General features: G+C 37.9%; 1 protein-coding gene across 2 annotated transcripts in view; it reads left to right on the forward strand.

The window, feature by feature from the left end:
• Nucleotides 1-23,998, forward strand: part of RTN4 (reticulon 4) — a 157,560-nt gene that overhangs the window by 50,224 nt on the left and 83,338 nt on the right. The window lies entirely within an intron of this gene.

Consider the following 23,998-nt stretch of genomic DNA (forward strand, 5'->3'; position numbering starts at 1 on the left):
TCTTCAGCTTAGGGCTGGACCCCAAATACAAGGGAAGACAGATTTTTATACATTAAAAACAATTAATGGAATAAAGCCAATAATTAAAAGGAGATAACCGGTATGGAATATTAGGTAATCTGATTTCTAACTGGAGGAAAAATTAGAGACTTTCCAAGTTGGGAGGGGGAGAGTGAACTGGTATATAATTTCTTGAAATCAGAAAAGGAGGTATATGTCCCCCTTCCCCCCACCTCCTCCTTCTACCGCTTCTCACCCCCTCCCCCATCTGTGAACAAGTCTTCAAACAATCAAAGGAACATGGAAACAATAACTGATTGATCAGTATGGAGACAGTTTTCAGGCAAGACGCATGGGCTACTTGAGATGTACAACTGTAAGAAAACTCCTTGCATCAATCTTAGGATTTGACTGGATTTTTGGTCAGTATAGCCTAGGTCCTTAGTTAAGGGTCTTTAAAGTGGGTCAGCTTCTGGGCTATGCAGGGCTAGGTTCAAACAATACAATATTTCACCTCAATAAAGCTTTTGTGCTTTGTTTGTTGTGTTTACCGTGCTTCCTTGTTCGATAACTTTAGTATTCTGAACCTTCCCAAGTCGGCATGTGTCATTTTCAGCTTTCTCCTGAAGGTATATTTTAGAAAAAAATTATTGTAGGGTTCTGATCAAGTGGGTTCCTATTATAAAACGTTTAACTTTAGATTGATTTATCTTTATAGATATCTACTAATACTTTATTGGAGATATAGTTAAAAACGAAAATGATATTTTCTTGGAAAATGCAACTAAGATTTGAAAATAATAAAATGTCACCTCATTTCAATAAAATGTCCTGCTAAAATGCTTGCTATGAACATTTTCTATTCCTTTTAAACTTATTTTGTTTCACCGTTAAGTGGATATCCTTTCTAGCTGAACCTACCTCTTCTAGCAAATCCTGATTTTATTGCCTCTGTGTCTAAACTTAAACATGTTTTTTGTTTATTTGTTGCTCTCTACTAGTGTTACCAAGAAAGTCAGCATATTACTGAAAATAGAATTGTTACTGTGGTTTCTTTCTTTTTGACTAAGTGCTGAACCACCAGAGTATTTTATAAAGATCTAATATCAACTGCAGTTATTTTTTTTAAAAATCTATTTGGTAATAGTATAGAGAATTTTAAAATATTATGAAAACCATACTTCAGTCTCCTGATGATGCTAAAGGCTGGGGAAAACTGTGTATGAACAAGAGGTTCATTCTCATGGACAAAAGGAAAGATAAGGTTTTGTAGTTGGGAGATCAGGGTTCAAATCTTGATTCTTCCACTTACTAAGGGTGTGATTTTGGGCAAGTCTCTTGCTCTCTGTAGGCTTCAGTTTCTTCACCTGAAAAATGAAGAGGTAGGACTAGATGACCTCCACGCTCTACTCCAGTCAATCTCCAAGCCTCTATTAAGGCACCTACTATGTTCCAGCCACTATTCTAGGTGCTGGGGATTCAGACAAAAGTAAAAGAGTTTATGCCCTTGAGGAGCTTACAATCTAGCTGGAGGAAACAGTATGTTCCAGCTCTCAATCTATGTGCCTCTGAGGAGAGAATTAAGCAGACATTTCCTACTAGATCGGGCAGCTAGGTGGCCCAGTGGATTGAGTGCTGAGCCTGGAGTCAAAAAGACCCATCTTCTTGAGTTCAAATCTGGCCTAAGACACTTATAAGTTGTGTGACCCCAGGGCAAGTCACTTAACCCTGTTCGTCTCATTCTACTTATCTGTAAAATGAGCTGGAGAAGGAAATTGCAAACCACTGCAGTGTCTTTGCCAAGAAAACCCCCAAACAGGGTCATGAAGAGTCAGACACAACTGAACAACAACCAACAACACTAGTTCTTACTAGATGACTGTTAAATATGGGCCCAATTTAAGAACTGGAAGGTGAGACTGTCACATGATCAAGATGGAAAAATTGGTTTCTACTACTACTTTCTTCAATAGCCCAACATTTTGAGTCTTTAGAATAAAACTGCGAATGATAAACTTCACAGAGTAGTTAATTACAAAACCCCAGATTTAGCTAAATATTTTGCTACAGAAAATCTTTAAGTATTTTGAGAATTTCCAAAGGCGTTTGCCCCATGTTTACAGTAAATTTAGAAGTCACACAGTAGATTTTAAAAGACAAACTAAACATCAGTGCCACTCTTGATGAAGGGGATATTTTAAGCTGAAACAGAAATGTACACCTTCACCTTCACCTTTGCTTCACTACACTGAAGATAATTCACTGTTTCTCATCAATGCTACAAATATGATTATTAAATTTTTTAAAAAAATTCTAATGTATTGAATTAATTGAAAAAAATACTCAGTAAGTTTGTTGAAATGCTTGAGCAAACTTTTTTTCATTTAGTTAACGTTTCCATTTTCTACCAGATTACTTTATAATAAATTTTTGATGAATTATCACTAAAGACTGATTCCAGATCCTTTCCGCTGAGTCCTTGAAAGCTGGAAACTCAAAACTAACCCAAACGCTCGTAAGGTCCTACCAAGCTGGAAAGGCTTGAGTACAAGCAAGGTCAGGGCACATCTGAAGACACTTATCGTCAGAAGACTGACTAAAGAGAAATAATTTACTGTTTTGCCACAACAGCTCACACAGACCTCTCCTAAGGCATAAAAGGGTTACAATCAACATAGTTGGAGAGAATGAGTACCTATAACAATAAAATTATAGATCCTGGAAGTCAGTATTGAAATATTTATTTCCAGTCAAACTCCATTGAATACTCTAAGTACTCCGCTGTTGGGTTTTTATTTCATGATTCTATTTTATTTTTATTTCTCTTAAATTAAAAAAATACATCTTGCCCATACTGGAAGTGCAGAGGCTATTCACAGGTTGTCCTTACTCTGATCTGCACAGGAGCTTTGACCTGCTCCAGTTTCTGATCCTGCTTAGGCAACCCAGAGTCATCATATTTATGGCAAATTTAGGGGAAACACCCTATGGGCCTAGTTCACTGCAGATCAGAAAATCGGTCAGCCTCAGTAGCTGGGACTACAGACATTAGTAGCCATGACTAAATATTTCATAATTTTCTAAAATCTTCTAATTAAGTAAAGATGTTTACATTTGTTGTAGCCTTAAAAAGAACAAGGGGTAGGTTAAGAACCTTGCTGTTGTTGAGTAGTTTCAGTCACATCTGACTCTTCATGTCTCCATTTGGGGTTTTCTTGGAAAAGATACTGGAGAGGTTTGTCATTTCCTTCTCCGGCTCATCTTAAAGATGAGGAAACTGAGGTCACCAGGGTTAAGTGACTTGTCCAGGGTCACACAGCTAGTAAGTGTCTTAGGTCACATTTGAACTCAGGTTTCCCTGATTCCAGACCTACGCTCTATCCAACTGTACCACTAGGCTGATGACAACATAGTCATTAATGTTATCATTATTACATTATGATGATCTAGTATTTATTTAATTTCTATATGAAAGTCAGATTATGTGGATTCTTCCTGAAACTGTTAGAAATACAAATCCTTCGCTACATTTTCCCCTCTCCCTCTCTCTTGAAATTGTTCCTTTTTGTTTTTCCCCTTTTCTCTTGTCTTCCCTGTAGCTTGTATATCAGATCCTGACCTCTGGCCCAACAGACTGATTCCAGACTTAAAGTCCTCTATCTGATAATTCCTATGTTGAATGGCCTAACTCAGGATTTCTCCTCTGGATCCTTTTGTTTCCTCACTCCATTGTCCTCCTCTAAGATACCTTTGCTTGATCATCTATGCTCAAAACTCTTTGTTCCCTCATTTGTCCTTAGTTTAGGAGGGATTGACTTTTAGGAGTCATAAGCTTGCTTTTCTACATAAAGCATAGAAACAATAAGCAGTCACCCCTTTTATGCCATATATATACTTGTTTACTTTTCTTAGGTTTCATAGTATCCCAGAATTTTAGTTTGGAGGGCCCTCAGTTGTGATTTAGTCAAACTTGTATTGGAAAAGAATCTCTACTACAAAACCTCAGTTAAATGGTGGTTCAATGTCTGCTTGAAGACCTCAAATGAGGTAAAACCTATCACTCCTCAAGTCAGCTCTTTCCATTTTAGATAACTTCTAGAGAGTTTTTCCTCATGTAAGACCTTCATTTTTCTCTTTGAAACCTCTAAACATTGTTCCTACTTCTTTCTTCTGGGCACAAATTGACCAAGTCTAATCCTTTCAATTGGCAGCCCTTGAAATACTTGAAGGCAGCTATCATGTCTTCCCTCGGTTTTCCCTTTTCCTGGCAAAATATTCCCAGTTCCTTCTACCCATCTTCATATGGTTTGAATTCCAAACTCTTCAATATCCTAGTTGCCCTCCTCTAGACACCTTCAGCTCATCAATTAGCTTCCTAAATGGTGCTGCCCCAAACTCTAAACAATTCTTTAGAAGTGGCATGACCAGGACAGAGTACAGAGGGACCATCATCTCCTTATTTCTGGAAGTTATGCCTCCCAGTTCATGATCTCATTATCCTTTTTTACTGCTGTAGTGACTCATATTGAACTTGAAATTCACTAAAACCCCCAGACATTTTTAGATGAATTGCTATCTTACCATGTCTCCCGCCTCTTATACCTATGTATTTTTTTTTTGCTTTTTTTTTGGCAGGGCAATTGGGGTTAAGTGACTTGCCCAAGGTCACACAGCTAGTACAAGTGTCAAGTGTCTGAGGCTGGATTTGAACTCAGGTCCTCCTGACTCCAGGGCCAGTGCTCTACTCACTGCACCACCTAGCTGCCCCCTGCCTCTTATACCTATGAAGCCAATTATTTTAACCCAAGTATGCAACTTTATATGTTTTCTCTTATATTTGATCTTTGGATTTAGCCCAGTGGTCTAACCTAGATCTTTTAGGACACATATTCTGTCATTCAGTATGTTAAATATCCCTTCAAGCTTTGTGTCATAGGCAGAAAATTTCTTTTTTCTTATAAATTTTCATTAAAAAAAATCAGCTCAACTCTAGCTTTCTCAACTAGAATGACTGAAACCCACCTTTCCAGTCTTCTTACATTTTATACCATGCCACATATTCCTCAGATCAGTTACACTGTCCTTGCTCTTCCACAAAAAGAGACACTCTATTTCTCTTCTCCAGGAATTTTTTTTTCTGGCTATCCCCCGTGCTTGGAATGCTCTTTCTCCTCATTTCTACCTTCTGGCTTCCCTGGCTTCCTTCAAGTCCCAACTAAAGCCACACTTTCTATAGGAAGCCTTTCCCAACCTCTCCTAATTCTAGAGCCTTCTCTCTTTTAATTATTTCCTATTTATTTTTATATAGTTTGAACATATTTATTTACTTATTGTCTTTCCCCATTAGATTGTGAGCTCCTTGAAGGCAGGAACTGTCTTTTGCCTCTTTTTGTATCCCTGGCACTTGGCACAGCACCTGGCACATAGTAGATGCTTAATAAATGGTTATTGGTTGATGGGAGTGCGTTGATGTTTTTGAAAATTCATTTTTTTCTTTTCCTGTAGGAATATGTTTAAGTTTACAGGATGCTACTGTCTTTCTCTGCTTTTTGATATAGCATATTCTAAGTTTTTTTTTCACTCCTCATCAACAAAGAGTAGTTCTCCACATTTCGAATTGACCTTCCTTGAAACAGCAACTGTTTCTTACTATCTCCTTCTTGTAGCTTGCAAGACCTTTTCTTCAATTCTTGAGCTCAGGGACTTCATTTCTGGGTGAGCTGAAGTTGGAATTCTTCTCTTCTCAGACCATGGAGCCTATTAATGTGGATGTTTCCCTCTAATTTCAATACTTCTGTATAATTTTTGGTTTGGTTTACTGAAATATGGCATTAAACAGATGTATAAAAATACCAAATGACTTTCTCTTAGGATGCTGATACCCAGGAGGCAGGAGACATGCTTTCTCTGCCTTGGTCATTTATATGACATTGAGTGTACTTCCTTCCTGTGGTGGTCACATTGGGATGGCATCAGGCTGGTGGGGAATTACTACAGAGAGAAAGCAAACCCTGATGGATATTGGCAGCCTACAAGGAGGAAGTCCAACCTTCCATTCTTTCCCTTGCCTGGCTCTGGGCTACCATCCCATAAAGGTCTTATCAATTAAACAGTCTTAATTTATTAATTACTTACTATGTATCAATCACTGTGCTAGGAATGAGAAAACAAAACCAAAAATCAAGCAGTGTCTATTCTCAAGGAGCTTATATTCTATCCAGGGAATAAAACATATACATAAAATAGTACACAAAGAACAAGAGGTAGTTTAGGGAAAGAGGGCATTAGCAGACAGGTGTATCAGGAAAGACTTCATGTAGAAAGTGGCACTAATATTCCATGAAGCAAAAGGGAGGAGGGAGAACAGTCCAGGAATGGGGTGTGGGTCAATACAAAAGCATGGAGAAGAACATGGAGTGTCACATATGAGAAATAGCAAGAAGTCCAATTTGGCAAGACCTCAGAGCATGGTAAGAGAAATAATGCATAACGAGGCTGGAAAAGTAGATTAGGATTAGGTCATGAAGGAATTTAAAACTCAAAGAGAGAGACTGATATTTTATTGTAGAAACATGAGGGAACCCCTGGAGATTATTGGATAGGGAAGTGACATGACCAGATCTGCACCTAAGGAAAATCACTTTGACTGTGGCATGCTGTCCCCTCCCCCAAGGTTCTAGGTTTCTTTGTTTTATGATATTTTTTTTTCCTGGGAGGTCAATGATCCTTAACCTGTCTTGCTAAATTCTATCTTTAAAGTCTGTTGCTTTGATTTTGTGTCCTTGCTCTAATGTTTCTTGCTGCATCTTTGCATTTTTTGTGCTCTGTCTCTGTCATTCTTTTCCACGGAATCCATGGTTATATAAAATTTTCTGTCTTCTAGGAACTGTTAACTCTCTTTATCTTTTTTGAACTCTTCTTTAAGATATGTAATTTTATTCTTCATTTCATCTTTCACTGTCTTACAGAGAGAGAGTGTAGTATAGTTGAAAGAACTGAAAGCTAAATTTGAATTTATGGTACTGAAGCCCAAATTTCAGCTCTGCCATAGATTGCCTCTGTCACCTTGGGCAAATCACTTTACTCCTCTGAGTTACCTCTCAATTTGCTAATCTGTGAAACTTTAGGTCTTGGACTATAGTATTATTAAGTACCTACTATGTTTCAGACACTGTGTTGAGCTCCTTAATGGAAAGAAAGGCAAAAACAGTGTCCTTGTCCTCCAGGAGCTCATATGCTAATGGGAGAGCCAATATGCAAATTATTGTGCTTGCAAGAAATATATGATGTAAATGGAAGTTAACCTCAGAAAGACTGCAATGGAGCAGGTAAAAACAGGGAAAGACCTCTTGCTGAAGATGGAATTCAAACTGAGTCTTCAAAGAAAACCTTGAGATTTAGGAGGCAGAGGCAAAGAAGAACATTTCAGGCATGGGAGAAGGCCAGTGAAAAGACATGAAGTTGGAAGATGAAGTGCTATGTGTGATGAATAACAAGTGTCCCTTCATGAGTTGGCCCCTTCTACCTTTCCAGTCTTCTTAAAACTTAGTCTTCCATAGATTGCATTTGAGTGACTCTGATCTCTGATGCTTAAGCATCAAGATGAAGCTCCTGCTCAGGGCTCCCTGAAGGATGATTCAGCAGAAAAAACACTGGAGTTGGAGTCAGTGTGGGCTCAAATCCTGGCTCTGCTAATACCATTTAGGTACCTGTAGGAAGACTGCTCAACTTCAGATTCTGTACCTGTAAAATGAAGGTGTTGGATTAGATGCCCTCAAAGATTCCTTCTAGTCCTAAATCTATTATGCTGATCGTCAGGTTTCTTCTCAGTCCCCACACCCCAGGAGGTGCTCCTACTTAAGCTCATATCTTCTCCGCTCTTCTTATCTTCCTATTATGATAAGATGGTGAAGTCTGTTGTTGTTCAGTCATTTCAGTCGTGCCTGACTTTTCGTGACCCCATTTGGGGTTTTCTTGGCAAAGATACTGGAATAGTTTGCCATTTCCTTCTCCAGTTCACTTTACAGATGAGGAAACTAAGGCAAACAGGGTTAAGTGACTTGCCCAGGGCAACACAGGCCAGATTTGAACTCAGGTCTTCCTGACTCCAGGCCTAGCACTGTATCCACTGTGCCACCTAGCTGCCCTCTAGTGAAATGTATCTTTTTCTCTAATTGGTTTATGACTCCCACAGAATTTCCAAAAGGAGAATCTCTCTACTGCTTCAGTCAACAAGTATTTCCTGAGTAATTTACCAGTTAGGTGCTAGGCTGGGTGCTGAAGGGCAGAGGTGTCAAACATGGTGGCAACATCGTGCAGCCCACAGCACCCCAGAGTGTGGTCAAACCAGATTAAAGGGCGATTGGGAAATATTTAACAAAATAAATAAAAATATAATAAAACATAGATGATGTTTATATACAGTTTTCTAAGTCAACATGTATCCCACAAGGATCCTTGTGTATGGTTTAGTGGTCTCTGCTTCTATTTGAGTTTGACACCATAGCCGAAGAGGCTGATAAAAAAAAAAGAAGACATGATTTTTGGCCTCAAGAAACTTATTGTTTAATTTGGTGGTTCTCAAACATTTTGGCCGCAACACCCCACCAACACTGTTAAAAGTTATTGAGGACCCCCCCAAAACATTTGTTTATGTGAATTATGTCTATTGATATTTACTGTCTTAGAAATTTAAAAGTCTTCATATTATTACTGCTATAATATTATTATGTGATACTATTATTATGAAAAGTTTAGACTTCACAGACCCCCCTGAGAGAGTGGGGTTTCTGGCCCATGCTTTGAGAATCACTGGTCTAGATGAAGCAAGGTCAATACCCAGGAAATGATTAGATATCTAATAGCCCAGCAACTTAGTAGGTATTTAATAAATGCTTGTTGATTGATTGACTCACTAAACCACTTGGCTGAAGGGAAGTCCGGTTCTAGGTGAACCTGTCAAAACATTTTATGTAATTTCTGTGACTTTAAGCTCTTATCAAGGAAGCAAGAGAAACCTTGATTGAATTCCCAACTTCCTTTTTTATTCTTTGGGAACAGTTATGTTGACAGTACCCAAAGAAAAACTTTTTGCACTTAATATTATAGGAGTCAAGTCTGTGATTCCAATACAAGGCCCTAATCCAGGATCCTCCATTTTAACAGAGGATTCTGAAACTTTAGGTAGGAGAGTGTCCCCCGAGCAACATGTATTCTATGGAGAAGCCATATGGGTGAAAAATCAATTTGTAATGAATTTGTGTGTATATTTTTAAGTGCTTTTTTGGTGATACTTTCAACACTAACACCACCTACACTTTCAGTTAAAAGCTGCTCAGAGCTCAGTAGAAATCCCTGATTCCCTCCTACAACATATCTCAGTTTAGCTTTGGTGTGAGTTGTGGGTGGACCAATTTAGGATGCTTGTACCCTCTATCCAGAATAAACACTCCACTCATATAACATGAGCAACATTTTATAAAATAAAAGATTAATTTAAACATATTTAATAATTACATGTCAAAGAAAAATGAACAAATTCCAGAACATGTTCCTTAATTTCTTTCCCCTATTTATCCATCCCTTATTTTCCAATTAGGAACTTAGTCCTATGGTTTCTTTATTGATATTGACTCCCTTTGCCCAATTCTCACCATAACCATCCTACTTTAAGTACATTAAATAAACATTAATTAAATGTCTACTGTGTACACCAGTAATTTGTTGGATGCTGGGAGAAATACAAAGTTTATAAAATACTTTTTTCCTTACAACAACCCCAAAGGTAGGTACTGTAAGTACAGGGTGGCCCAAAAGTCTTTTGAACCACTCTGTATTATCATCTCTGTTTTATAGATGAAGAAACTGAGACTCTGGGAGGTTAAATGATTTGCTCAAGGTCACAAATCTAGTAAGTATCTGAAGCAGTGATTAAACCCAGGTCTCTACCAGGGCAGAGTTAGGAGCTGTGAATGGAAGTTACAGAGAAACATGTTTAGGTTCAACGTAAGGAAAGAATTTCCTAAAACTTAAACTTATCAAAAAATGGAATGGGCTGTTTAGGCAGTAGGTTCCCCTTTTCGGACATGCTTGTTTTATTTCATAAATTGAAAATAAAATAAAAAATTTTTAAAAAAGAATAGCTTCTTTTGGCTATCCAGGCTCAATAATTACTTGAATTGGATCATATGTGTTTCACATATGTATATAGGTGTTAAATAAGACACTGATTCAATTAAAATGCGTTATATGTTATGTATTATGTATTTATTATATATACTATCATGTATCATATGCATGTTCATTATATACCATATATGTATTATATTTATGTATTAAGTAAAACACTAATTCACTAATGAGAAATGAACAGTCAGAATCAGAATCATCATAATACACAAAGCATATCTCTTTATTGTACCTACTAGAACTGATCAAACACATACAAAGGAAATCAATGCTGGGGGTGAAACAATCATGAAAGTGTTGAAGGATGGTTTTACAAGTTATCTCAGGGAAGGAAAGATCTGAGTAAAAGAGTAAAAATATATGACCATGCACCATGGAGAGACCTTGTACCTGAGCAATAGAAACTTGACCTAAATACAGAGGGTGTTAATGAGCTGTTTGAGGATTTGTGGAAAATAAAATGAATTGTTTAAAAAGAGTCCAAAGAAGGGACTTGCCGCAGAAACATCACTTCTAACCCTGAAGTCTTATTTAGTTCTAGAATGCTATTGTCTACCTTGTAGCATTTTTATCATTGCTAGTAATAGTAGAAACACAGAAACCCTGGCATTGATGGTATTCCAGTATCACAGAGATTACAGTAAGAGTTCCTTATATAAATGCTGATGTCACCCAAGGCCCAGGGCCCCCACCTCTCATAAGGGGCTCTAGCTCTTGGATCAAGTTCAGCTTTGGGGAAATATGACCCCAAAGATGTGTAGTTCGGCTTTTCTTACATTCTGTGGGTTCTCAACCTCAGAATCACAGAAAAGATCACTTTAGTAAAGCTTTATACATGTCCAAAAGAGATGAATAGACTCCATTCTAAAAAAAGTTGCCTAATGTATAAAGTAGTAGATATCAGGTCTGAATATGACAGCTATTTATTTCCTTTACCACAAAAGAAATAAATAGCTATCATATTCAGACCTGATACCTACTACTACTCATAGGGTGCATTAACACTTACTTAAAATATAAATTACAACCTATCACCACTCTTACGCTCTCTAGGTGGGAAAAAAGACTTCCAGGAGAAAGCTGGTGGAACCTCTGAATAGGCATTTCACTTTGACCTCAGTCTTTAGGGTCCAAGGAGCTACTTGGTCTTCTGACCAAGGTCTGGATCTTCTGACCAGGAAGGGCATGCCTTTTGTTTTCTTTATCCTTTCAGCTTCCAGGGGATCCTATCAATGGTCATCTGTCCTCTCCCGAAAAACTGTATGGCTCCCATCAGGCATCTAATACCTGGCTCTGGAATTCTCAGGCTCTCAAACAAATTCACAAGGCAGCCACCAAGGTTGAAAAGAGCCATCTCTTAGAATTGTTGCTTGGTCCCCTGTGCTCAGGGAAAGAAACAGACAGTAGACAAGGCTTGAGGTCTAGTCTTTGGCTCACCTAAGCAAGCACATATTTTCACAGCCATGCTTGTATAAGCTGCCAAAGCTTCTGCTGGGAAGGGGAAGAGAAAGCCTTTCCCTATCCTCACTGGAAGTCCAAGAGAGAGCTGGCAGAATCCCAAGTGACATACTCAAACAAGAGGAAGTGAGAGCAGAGTATTTGTCTTCTCCTTTTATAGCCTACTGAGTAGCCATGCTCTTCCTGGCCTATTTAACAGCCAAAGCACCCAGTTATGGAAACTATTCAAGGATTTCACCATTGTCCTGGTGCACGTCCTTCAGACTACACATGTATCCCTATGTAGCCAGTGTGCACACGTCTACCCCCATCAGAATAACAAAGTAGGTCCTTGCTATGCTAATATCCTCAATGGCCACAAAGAAAACAAACAAAGAAGAAATAAATGAGATACAGTCTCAATTTTCCAAGTTAACTCTCACAAAAATTCTATCTTTTCCTCCCGAAATTCTTGAACAAAAAAGTATTGATATAAAAATCTTATTCTGGGAATCAAATATTTTAGTAACAGAAATGCTGTTGCTGATACATAACTTGGATGCATATTTAGAAACATTTTTTTTAACAGCTTATTCACTTTTACTTCCCCCTCAATTTAGGACTCTCCCTGTCTCCCTCAGAGATATTGAGTCATTTCCTCTCTTTATATATAAACCTGCTTCTGTTTACTTTAGTTGTAATTGACTTACTCTCCAAAGAATTAGGTAATAAAATGCATTAGGTTGTAATGTAAAAATTATGAAGTCTTATATGGTATCATAATTTATGCTAATTCATCCATTTAAGTTAGTCAGTCTAGATTTCTGATTTTCAATGATGGTTTTTTTAAAAAGGATCTTTAAACATATGCAGTACTTTTTAGCACATCATTTATAAGAAGAGAAAAATATTCTAGGAATTGAAGCTAAGCTGATATTTTTTTAATTACTGAGATAACCTAACTCTGTTGTTTGTAATATAGATATAAAGTTGGGGGTTGATCAAGTACATAGATCAACTTACTCCATCCCAACCCACCTAAAGTGATAAAATGCTATGCTCTGATACTTTAACTAGGTGCTATATAGAAAAGAAACATGTGATATAAGACTGTAAAAAAAGGTATATATGTGTATATATACACACACACATATATACACATTATATATAAAATATGTATTTATGTGTGTGTGTAGACACACACCATCTAGGACTTTTTGAGAAGCATTTCAACTTTGGCTGAAATGAAAATCTCTGCAGTCAGTATGCTTTATCTTTTGACTAATATATCAGGCTTAGGCATTGACTTTAATATTATCTTCCTCAAAGTGTTGCCAAGTCTACTCAGCTTTCACATTTTCTTTTAAAAGTGAGAAACATGAAGCCAGGGAAAAGCATCTCATCTAGTTAAATATATGATGATACTGCACTCTCTCTCTCTCTCTCTCTCTCTCTCTCTCTCTCTCTCTCTCTCTCTCCCCCCTCCTCCTCCTCATCTCTCTCTCTCTTTGTCTCTCTTTCTGTTTTACCTCCCCCCGACTCTATCTCTTTTTCTCTCTGTCTTACCCCCCGCCCCCTCCATGTCTCTTTCTCTGTCTGTCTCTCTGCCTCTGTCTGTCTTTCTCTCTCTGAATTCCTGAAGTAGCAGAGATAGGATTTGAGCCTAGGTCCTTTGACTACAAATTTAGCACACTTTCTACAGTGTTTTCCTTTCTGAGAGCCCTTACAACTCTAAAATTCTTTGACTGTAAAACAGCTATCCTTTCTTTAACATATTATATTTTATATTTTTTTCATGTATTATCTGAAAATAGACAGTTATTTAGTTCTATAGTCAACCTTGAGCAATGATTTAAGGTGGACTTGTTAAGAATGCTAATTTTATTCATCATTGTACTACCAATGCACATGTACAGTAGAAAGAGAGCAGAGGCCCTGAGGTTAAAAGACCTGGGTTCAGATTCTACCTCTGAGGCTACTAGGTGTGTCACCTTAGGGCAAGTCATTTTACTTCCCTAGGTGAGCCTCCCTTTCTTCATCTGTAAAACAAGAGGTTTGGATGAGCTTGCCATAGTGGGTGGGGCACTGTACTTAAATTCAGAGACCCAGGTTCAAATATCGCCTCAGACATTTACTAGTTGTGTGATTCTGGGCAAGTTACCTAACCTCTCCAGGACTCAGTTTCCCCATTTGTAAAATCAAGGGGTTGGACTCAGTGGCTTCCAAGCTTCCTTCCAGCTCTAAAATCTATGATCCTATTGACTAGATGGCCTCTGTGGTCTCTTCCAGGTCTAGATCTATGATCCTTTGACTTCTCAGAGGTAAAAGAATTCACAGCTGATGATAAATTGTTTTGTTTCAGTCATGTCTGAGTCTTTGTGACCCCATTTGGGGTTTCCTGGGCAGAAATACCGGGGCAATTTGCCTTTTCCTTCTCTAGTTCACGTTACAGATGAGGAAACTGAGGCAAACAGGGTTAAGTGACTTGCCCAGGTTCACACAGCTTGTAAGTCTCTGAGGCCAGATTTGAACTCAGGAAGATGAGTCTTCCTGACACCAGGCCAGGCACTCTATTCTCGGCACCACCTAGCTGCCCTAGCTAGTGATAAAATATAGCATCAAATGCAATCTTAAACCATAATCCTAAGGAATAAAGATAAAGCATGGCATTTACCTCCTGATAGAGAGGTAATGAACTTAAAATGCAGAGACTCATATCTTTGGAAATGGCTAATATGGCCTTTTTTTCACTGAACGGATACAGCAATAATGAGGGCTTTCTTTTTCTTTTTAAAAATTTGCTTAATAGGGATTAAAGAAGACAGATGAATAAATGCTTATTAGTTGAAAATTTTGAAATTTAAATTTAAAAATTGGTTCATAAAAGTGTAAGTTGCTTGGAAATTTTTCACATATGCTTAGGAAGTTGAGTTAAAATGTAAACTTTTAAATAATTCCATGGCATGGAGTACCACCCAGTTTCACCTTTCTGAAGGACGAGTCTGAGTAAAGAGCAATGTAATATTATGGTACTGCCCCTCTGAATTTTGGTAATAATGAATAATACATACATATGCCTCATATGTTTTTTGTCACTTTCAAAATAACACTTAAAGTGTTTATCCGGATTTTAAGGTAATCAAAATAAAAATTATTATTACTCAAAATTATAATTAAATGTTGCTTATTAACACTAGTATTGCTAATACTTGTATGAGAATAAGCAACTGTTTTGCATGTTTATATACTCATATAACATTAGAGATAGGTGAAAGATATTAGTGTGCTTCTTCCTCGGGCCTTAAATATCATCTTAATTCCTTAAAACAGAGCATTATTTACTCAGATACAGGACTATGATTGAAGCTGGAGTCCGGATTAAGAGAACTGTTATCTGATATCTTTGTGGCCCAGTAAAGTCACAGGATTGGGCGAGGTTCTGCCTTGTCTGGCTTTTGGACCATATCATCCTGAAGGTTATTCTTTTTCCCTCTCCTTTTCTCCCTCCACCCCAAATTTATTTCCACTTTTTTAAAACCAGCTTACAACCCAATTTCAGTGAGTGCCCCTTCACCTTCTGATGAGTTTTTTGCATGCATCACAGAAACAACCTCAGGAGTTACAGGAACATGGTTAGAATGCTATAGAAATAACATAGCATCTCGAACTGAACACAGTATTTTTTCACTTTTCAACACTTAAAAAGTTCTTTCTAGAGTATAGAACAGAACTAAGTAAAAATGGAAATTTTAGTTCACCTAAACACATAGAAACCCACAGAGCTATTTCTAAAAGGGAGAAATAAATTTGGAATTATACCTTCAGAGAGCGATATGCGTAATGCTTTGATATGGTCTAGGTTCAAATCCTAACACTGATTCTCATTGGCGTGTGGCCACGGACAAGTTACTCACCTTTTTCAAGTCTTTTGCAAATCTTCACTAAAAGTGCACATTCTCTTTGGAACTCAAAGTTTTAAAAACAGATGTTCAAAAACAAAAAAAAAGTTTTTGCATGCAACTAGAAAATAAGATACACAGGCAATGGGGCGTAGAAATTTATCTTGCCCTACAAGAAAGAAAGGGAAAAGGGGATGGGAGGGGAGTGGGGTGACAGAAGGGAGGGCTGACTGGGGAATAGGGCAACCAGAATATACGCCATCTTGGAGTGGGGGGGAGGGTAGAAATGGGGAGAAAATTTGTAATTCAAACTCTTGTGAAAATCAATGCTGAAAACTAAATATATTAAATAAAAAGCGCACATTCTCTTCTTGAAATTGAATTTGGGATATATAGATGCCACACAAACAGATAGCATGTTGATTGAGGTTAGCATTATGGCTCTGCGTTTATGTTGTTTTTTTTTTTTTTTTAATTTCAAGAACAAGTTGTTATTGGAACACAACAAACACTCCATTTCCAAACTCCTGGCACTTTCACTGGCAGACTCCCAGGCCTGGAACTTTCCCTCTTCATTTCTGCTTCCTGGATTCCCCGGCTTCCTTCAAGTATCAGCTAAATTCCCACCTTTTGAAATAAGCCTTTCCCAGTCATCCCTAATCTTACTGTTTTCCCTCTGAAATGACCCCTAATTTATCCTGCATATGTTTTGTCTATACATAGTTGCTTGCATGTCATCTCCCTTATTAGAATACTGTGAGCTCATTGAGAGCAAGGACTGGTTTATGCCTTTCTTTCTCTCTCCAGCACTTAGCACAATGCTTGGCACATAGTAGGTGCTTAATAAATGCCAGTTGACTGACTGAATTTAGAATTTGAGTTAAAATTCTTAAGTAGAAGTAAAATACAATATAAGCAGCCATTGTTTAGTCAATTCTCGGTTATAAAGGGACTGTTAATACGTATTATATATTGGTATAGTAAAGAATGGATAACAAATATGTTAGTTAATATATAATAGATAACATATATTAAAGATAAGAGGCAGCTTGGCATAGTAAATAAAGTGCTGAGTTTAGAATCAGAAAGACCCAGGTTTAAATCCTGCTTCCATTTACTAAACTGCCTCCACCTACCAAATTTACTTACTACTTGTGACCTTGGCAAAGTCTCAAGGTCTCTGTCCCTCAGGAAATTCCCTAGGACTTATCTACTAAGTCAAAAACAATTGAGATCTATGTTGGTATGGAGGGGCAGCTGGGTGGCATAATAGAATGAGTGCCAGGCCTGGAAATCAGAAAGACTCATCTTCTTGAGTTCAAATCTGTCCTCAGATACCTACTAGTTGTATGACCCTGGGCAAGTCACTTAACCCTGTTTGCCTCAGTTTCCTCATCTATAAAATGAACTGGAGAAGAAAATGGCAAACCACTCCAGTATCTTTGCCAAGAAAACCCCAAAATATTGTCATGAAGAGTAGGACACAACTGAAAAACAACTCAACAACAAAATATTGGCATAGAGAGGTCTCTAACTTGATGAAATCATAGATAATTAGGATGGAGTCTAGATCTTGAGATTTCTCTCTCCCTGTTTTATTTTAGCCATTTCACTGCTTTTATTAGCAACTTCATCTAATCTTGGTCTATTCCTTACTCCTCAAATGTAATTTCTCCTCATCTTATATCTGACTCAGTGAAGATATCTAGGCTTTGTTTGTGCCTAGTTTATACCTCTGATTGTTCCAATCAAAAAGTCTAGGGCCCAGGGCTGGGGAACCTGTGGCTTCTCCACCACATGTGGCCATCTGGGTCCTCAAGTACCCAGATGGGCCTCAAGTACAGCCCTTTGCAAACTTCCAGTTTGTTTTGTGAAGTTTGTATTCAGTCAAAGAGCTGCACTTGAGGACCTAGAGGACCACATATGGCCTTGAGGCTGAAGGTTCCTTCCCTACCCTGGCTCGAGGCTCTCTGTAGTTATTGAGGTGGGGTATGAAAAATTCCCATTATGTGTTGTATTTTCCCTTTTTGATTGTAAACTCTTTGTGGACAGGAAGTGTGAAGTTTTTAATCTTTATACCTTCAATGGCTTGTGGTACACTTATCAAAAGCATAGAGAAATTGAATCTGGATGGAACAAGATTAGACAAAAGAGTCAAAATTTACCCAGCCATTTTGGCAACTTATTATCAACTCTGATAAAAAGTCTGATGTGAGAGAAAGCTGGATACACTAGTTTAATGGAAGTTTATGTATTATCTATCTAGTTTTAACTTAATCAGTGCACCCTACTATAAAAAAAAAAGCCATTAGAGATAGCTACTTCAGGCACTAAAAACTCCATTTAGTTTCAAAGTTGATTTCATGAGAGAGCTGGAAAGAATGAAAAAGGAGTGATCATCCAAGAATGGGATCTCTGGGAAAAAAGCTAAAGAAATTTTTTTTAAGCTTTGAGTAGAAAAGGCTGAGATGAAATAATAACTTTCTTTAAGTTAATGGGAGACTATAATACAAAATGCTCAAAATTGATTGTGGGAACTCATTAGTATTGACTATATACTGATAAGGCTTACACTTATTATTGCAGGTTGTCTCCCTCACTAGACCATGAGTTCCTTGAGGACAAAGACTAGTTTTTGCCTTTTTATTACCAGAGCTTAGAACAGTACCTAACATATTGTAGACACTTAATAAATGTCTGATTCATCAATGCATGCTGTCAAATTTTATTGAGTATTCAATTATACAAACATCAAACCCTCTAGGAACAATCACCAACTTGATTCCTAAAGGTCCTGGTAATTATGCCTTGTACCTGGTGTGGATGATAAGGTTCCCTCTCTGCCCAGCCAGAGGCCATGTGTCTTCCTCCATGGTGGTGGCATTCTTGCAGATATCCATCGACTGGCAAGCAAACATGGAATGCTCACATTTCCAAGTGTGGGAAAGATCTGGGTCTATCCTAGATGATACCTAGGAGCAGGCTGACTGATGTCTGGTGCCTCCACTAAGTTTTTATGGTTCTGCCTAAGGGTGATTTCAAGCTACTTCTCTGCTCTAATTAGTGGTTGTTCTGTCTAAGGGTGGTTACAAGCTACTTCTCAGTTCTAATTAGTACTTGATTAATTAAGCTAATGATGAAAGGAAACTAATCAATCAAAGCTTTAGTTTCTCAATGTCATTCATGAGTGTTTATCAATTGTTTATAAGATTTGGGGGATATATACAATCATTAGCAGTTGTTTACCAAATATGAGGGACACATACCTCATTGCCAAACTATATCTGTCAACAAACATTTATTAAGCACCAGGCCCTGTACTAAGTGCTGGGAATACAAATTTGAAAAAGAAAGATGGTTTGTGCCCTTAAGGACCTTACAATCTAATGGAGAAAGAACACACAAAAGAAAGTTGGAAAGGGGTGGGGTGGGTCTAGGGTGGGAAGGTACCCAGTTCTGGGTAGAGAATTTCGACCAGGTGGGAAATGAAAAGAGAGGTGCCTGAGGGCCCACCTTAAATGGAGGTTCTGGGAGGAACAGGGAGCCCTCAACCATCATGACTCATTTCTTCTTTAAACTACATTTTGGGGGCATTTCAGACTGCATCCAGCTTTCCTCTCCTCTATTACAAAATCTAATAGCCAATTACTCCCTAAGGATGAGAACTACATTCTGGCAGAGAAGATACTCTCATATAAAGAAATTAGTATGTCAGGAAATTATTACTGCTTTTGGCAAAGAGAGAATTCCTATAGCTGTCTGGATAATGCAAGTTCCATATCATTTATTACTTCAATACTATTCTCTCATTCCAAGCTTATGATGTTTCCTTAAATACTTACCTATATTTTCCTTCTATCCAAGTGGTCTATAATGGACTGTGATGACAGTAATGCTTCTATCTCTTTTGACATTCACTAAAATGCTCTCAATCACACAATTACCATCTGGTCCCTGGATTTCCTCACATGAATTTTTGTTAATATTTACTTAATATTAATATTTTGTTAATATTTACTTAATATGCCCTCATTTTACAACTTGCCTAACCTGTTCCTTCTAGAGTTTATGAATATTCCACTCATAGGTCTCATCCCACCAAGTCTCAATAGTTGGTGCCTATGAGGTCAAATTTGCCACCTTGCATTAGTTTGCCTTGCTTCTTACCCATACTATATGAATTTCCATATCGTTACTTGGGCCGTGGATTTTTATTGCTGGACGCTCAAATTCTGTTTTTTGAGAATTTGGGGACTTCTTGACTTCTATTCTTCTCACATTTTCCCCCACTCTATGGAATCCAGTTTTGTTGATAAATGCAGTTTTCTCCCTTCTCATCCTTTTCATTTTTCATCCTTTAGATGTGATTTATGCTCTAACCAAACACATCCAATCCTTGTTAGAACCAGGTTAACCATTCTTAAATTTTAAACTATGAGCCAGAAAAACAAGTTCCATTTTCAGACATTTTTTGCAATCAACTGTTAATTTTCCAAATCTGCCTTGCTCTTCTGAGGCCCTTGCCTTTAAAGAATGATTATAACACTACCTGTGCCCGTAAAGTCTTCAGTTTCTTGGCCAAGACTTCATAATATTTAGCAATGCTCTCTGGCTTTCTTCTGTCTGTGTCATTTGGGTTCACATAAAACATTAAAAGTAGTAGTAGTCATTAGGTTTATCAAGTAGGGCTTGGGGGTGGTTCTCTGCCATGTACTGGATTGTGCTCTGAGAAGAAAGTAAACTTCGCTATTGTTGTCATAGGGCTGACAAAGAGCTGCCTCATAACCCCTCAGCAGGGAGCCACTAACCACCGTGACTCATTCTTCTTTAGAACTCTTTTCTTTAAATATTTTTTTCTTCTGAAAATTGTAATTTTTAAATTTTAAAAAACTTGCTTGAGTGTGTTCCCATAAACCATGTGAGATTTTGAGTTTCTCCCCTTTCCTCCTCTCCCCACTCCAATTTTCAAGAATGAATTCATAGAGACTTGAGAAGATTTATATGAACTGGTGCAGAATGAAGTAAGCAGAATCAAGAAAACAAAATACACAATGACTTAGTATAATTAGGATGACCAAGAAATTTGGCTGAGGCAAAGAACTGAAAAAAAAGTGTACCTTACTCAATTCTTTCTTTGAAGAGGTGGAGGACTACAGGTGAGGAACATTACATATATTGTCTGACTCAAGTGATGTGTTGAATTTTCTTTTAGCTGAAGAGCTTTTTTTTCCCTTTTTTTAAAAAATTCATTGTTATGAGTGATGGCACCCTGGGTAAGTGAGAGAAAGGGGATATATTTAGAAATGAAGGTGATGTAAAAACAAAAGATATGAATAAAATTTTTTCACAAAGAATGCTTTTCATACCAGCATCATAGAGATAATGAATAATGCAGCAGCCTGAAGAAATGTCTTACTATTGGAGAATAGAGATGATAGGAATTTTCCATTTGAATGAACTTTTTACTTATCAATTTTATGATTTCTTTTAACTCCTTTAGCAGAGGGGTAATGCCAATTTGCATGGCTGGGCAAGATAGTCATACATATCTATAGTTCGATGCTAATTACAGTTAGAATTTTGTGGAGTTCAAAATTCTTTTTTGTAATGTTATTATTATTTTATTACTTATCCTTCAAGACTCAGCTCAAAAGCCACCTCTTCTTCTAAGCCTTTCCTCATCCCCAAATGATCTCTCCTTCCATGGAAGGTTAAATAGCACTTTGTACATTTCTTAGGCAGTTAATACCTTTTATTTCTTTTTAGACTATAGCAACTAGATTTTTTCTCTGCACCCACTTATGGCCCTCCATTTTCCTTCTCTGTGCTTTTGAACTCAGCATTCCACATATCTGCTTTACCTCCACCTCAGAGAGCTCTTCTCCACCTTTAAATTTATTTTTTATTATTTAATATTTTTAGTTTTCAACATTGATTTCCACAAGATTTTGAGTTACAAATTTTCTCCCCAATTCTACCCTTCCCCCACCCCAAGATGGCATATATTCTGATTGCCCTTTTCCCCAGTCAGCCGTCCCTTCTGTCATCCCACTCCCCCCACCCCATTCCCTTTCCCCTTACTTTCTTGTAGGGCAAGATAGATTTCTATACCCCATTGCCTGTATATCTTATTTCTCAGTTGCATGTAAAAACTTTTTTTTGAGCATTTGTTTTTAGAACTTTGAGTTCCAAATTCTTTCCCTTCTTCTTTCCCCACCCACCCTCCTTGAGAAGGCAAGCAATTCAACATAGGCCACGCATGTATCATTATGCAAAACACTTCCATAATAGTCATGTTGTGAAAGACTAACTTATTTCCCTTCATCCTATCCTATGCCCCTTTATTCAATTTTTTTTCCCTTGACCCTGTCCCTTTTCAAAAGTGTTTGCTTTTGATTACCTCCTTCCCCAATCTGCCCTCTCTTCCATCATCCCCTCTCTTATCCCCTTCCCTCCTACTTTCCAGTATGGTAAGATACACAATTGAGTATGTATGTTATTCCCTCCTTAAGTCAAATGCAATGAGAGCGATATTCACTCATTCCCTTTCACTTGCCCCCTCTTCCCTTCCAACAGAACTGCTTTTTCTTGCCACTTTTATGTGAGATAATTTACCCCATTCTATCTCTCCCTTTCTCCTTCTCCCAATGTATTCCTCTCTCACCCCTTAATTTTATTTTTTTTAGATATCATCCCTTCATATTCAACTCACCCTGTGCCCTCTGTCTCTATATTTGTATATTCCCTTCAACTACCCTGTTACTGAGAAAGGTCTCATGAGTTACAAATATCATCTTTCCATGTAGGAATGTAAACAAAACACTTCAACTTTAGTAAGTCCCTTATGATTTCTCCTTCCTGTTTACCTTTTCATGCTTCTCTTGATTCTTGTATTGGAACGTCAAATTTTCTATTCAGCTCTGGTCTTTTCATTGAGAAAGTTTGAAAGTCCTCTATTTTATTGAAAATCCATATTTTGCCCTGGAGTATCATACTCAGTTTTGCTGGGTAGATGATTCTTGGTTTTTTGACCTCTGGAGTATCATATTTCAAGCCCTTGGATCCCTTAATGTAGAAGCTGCTAGATCTTGTATTATCTTTATTGTGTTTCCACAACACTCTAATTGTTTCTTTCTGGCTGCTTGCAATATTTTCTCCTTGACCTAGGAACTCTGGAATTTGGCTACAATATTGCTAGGAGTTTTCTTTTGGGGATCTTTTTCCAGGGGCAATATGTGGATTCTTTCAATTTCTATTTTACCCTCTGGTTCTAGAATGTCAGGGCAGTTTTCCTTGATAATCTCTTGAAAGATGATATCTAAGCTCTTTTTTTGATCATGGCTTTCAGGTAGTCCAATAATTTTTAAATTATGTCTCCTGGATCTATTCTCCAGGTCAGTAGTTTTTCCAATGAGATTTCACATTGTCTTCCATTTCTTTCATTCTTTTGGTTCTGTTTTATAATATCTTGATTTCTCATAAAGTCACTAGCTTCCACTTGCTGCAGTCTAATTTTTAAGGTAGTATTTTCTTCAGTGGTCTTTTGGATCTCCTTTACCATTTGGCTAATTCTCCCTTTTAAGGCATTCTTCTCTTCATTGGCTTTTTGGAGCTCTTTTGCAATTTGGGTTAATCTATTTTTTAAGGTGTTATTTTCTCCACTATTTTTTTGGGTCTCCTTTAGCAAGTTGTTAATGTGTTTTTCATTATTTTCTTGCATCACTCTCATTTCTTTTCCCAATTTTTCCTCTACTTCTCTAACTTGCTTTTCCAAATCCTTTTTGAGCTCTTCCATGGCCTGAGACCAATTCGTATTTTTCTTGGAATCTTTTGATGTAGGATCTCTGACTTTGTTGACTTCTTCTGGCTATATGTTTTGAACTTTTTTGTCACCAAAAAAAGATTCTATAGTCTGAGTCCTTTTACACTGCTTGTTCATCTTCCCAGCCAATTACTTGACTTTTGAGCTTTACGTCAGGGTATGACTGCTTTCAGAGTGGAGAGTGCTTTGTCCCAAGCTTCAGGGGTTTTGCACTGCTATTTTCAGAGCTACTTCTATTCTGGGTGGTATGATGCTCCTCTCCTGGCCTGTGCTCTGGTCTGTGAGTGCAAGCACTCCTTTCTGCCTTATAACTACCAGGAGGACTCCTTCTCCACAGTCACTGCAAGCTTTGCCACACCAGCACTCTTCCTCCCCCAAGAACTGCCAACCAGGACTGCGACCCAGATCCAAGCAGGGCAAAGCAAGAGAACCCTGCCTCAGTGCCAGCAAAGCACTCCCTACACTCTCGCTCTGATCCACCGCTTGATTCCTCCCATCGTGGGGGCCAGGGGTTCTGAAAGCAGCTGCTGCTGGAGCTCTGGAAGCAGCCACCAGAGCTTCCTGCTACTGTCTCCTTTTGCCCCCAGGGCTAGGGCCAGACAGTACACTTCTCACACCCAGATCCAGCAGTTTTCTCACTGAGTTGCTCCAT

This window comes from Trichosurus vulpecula, chromosome 3 (genome assembly GCF_011100635.1).
Source record: "Trichosurus vulpecula isolate mTriVul1 chromosome 3, mTriVul1.pri, whole genome shotgun sequence".
In the NCBI taxonomy this organism is placed as follows: domain Eukaryota; kingdom Metazoa; phylum Chordata; class Mammalia; order Diprotodontia; family Phalangeridae; genus Trichosurus; species Trichosurus vulpecula.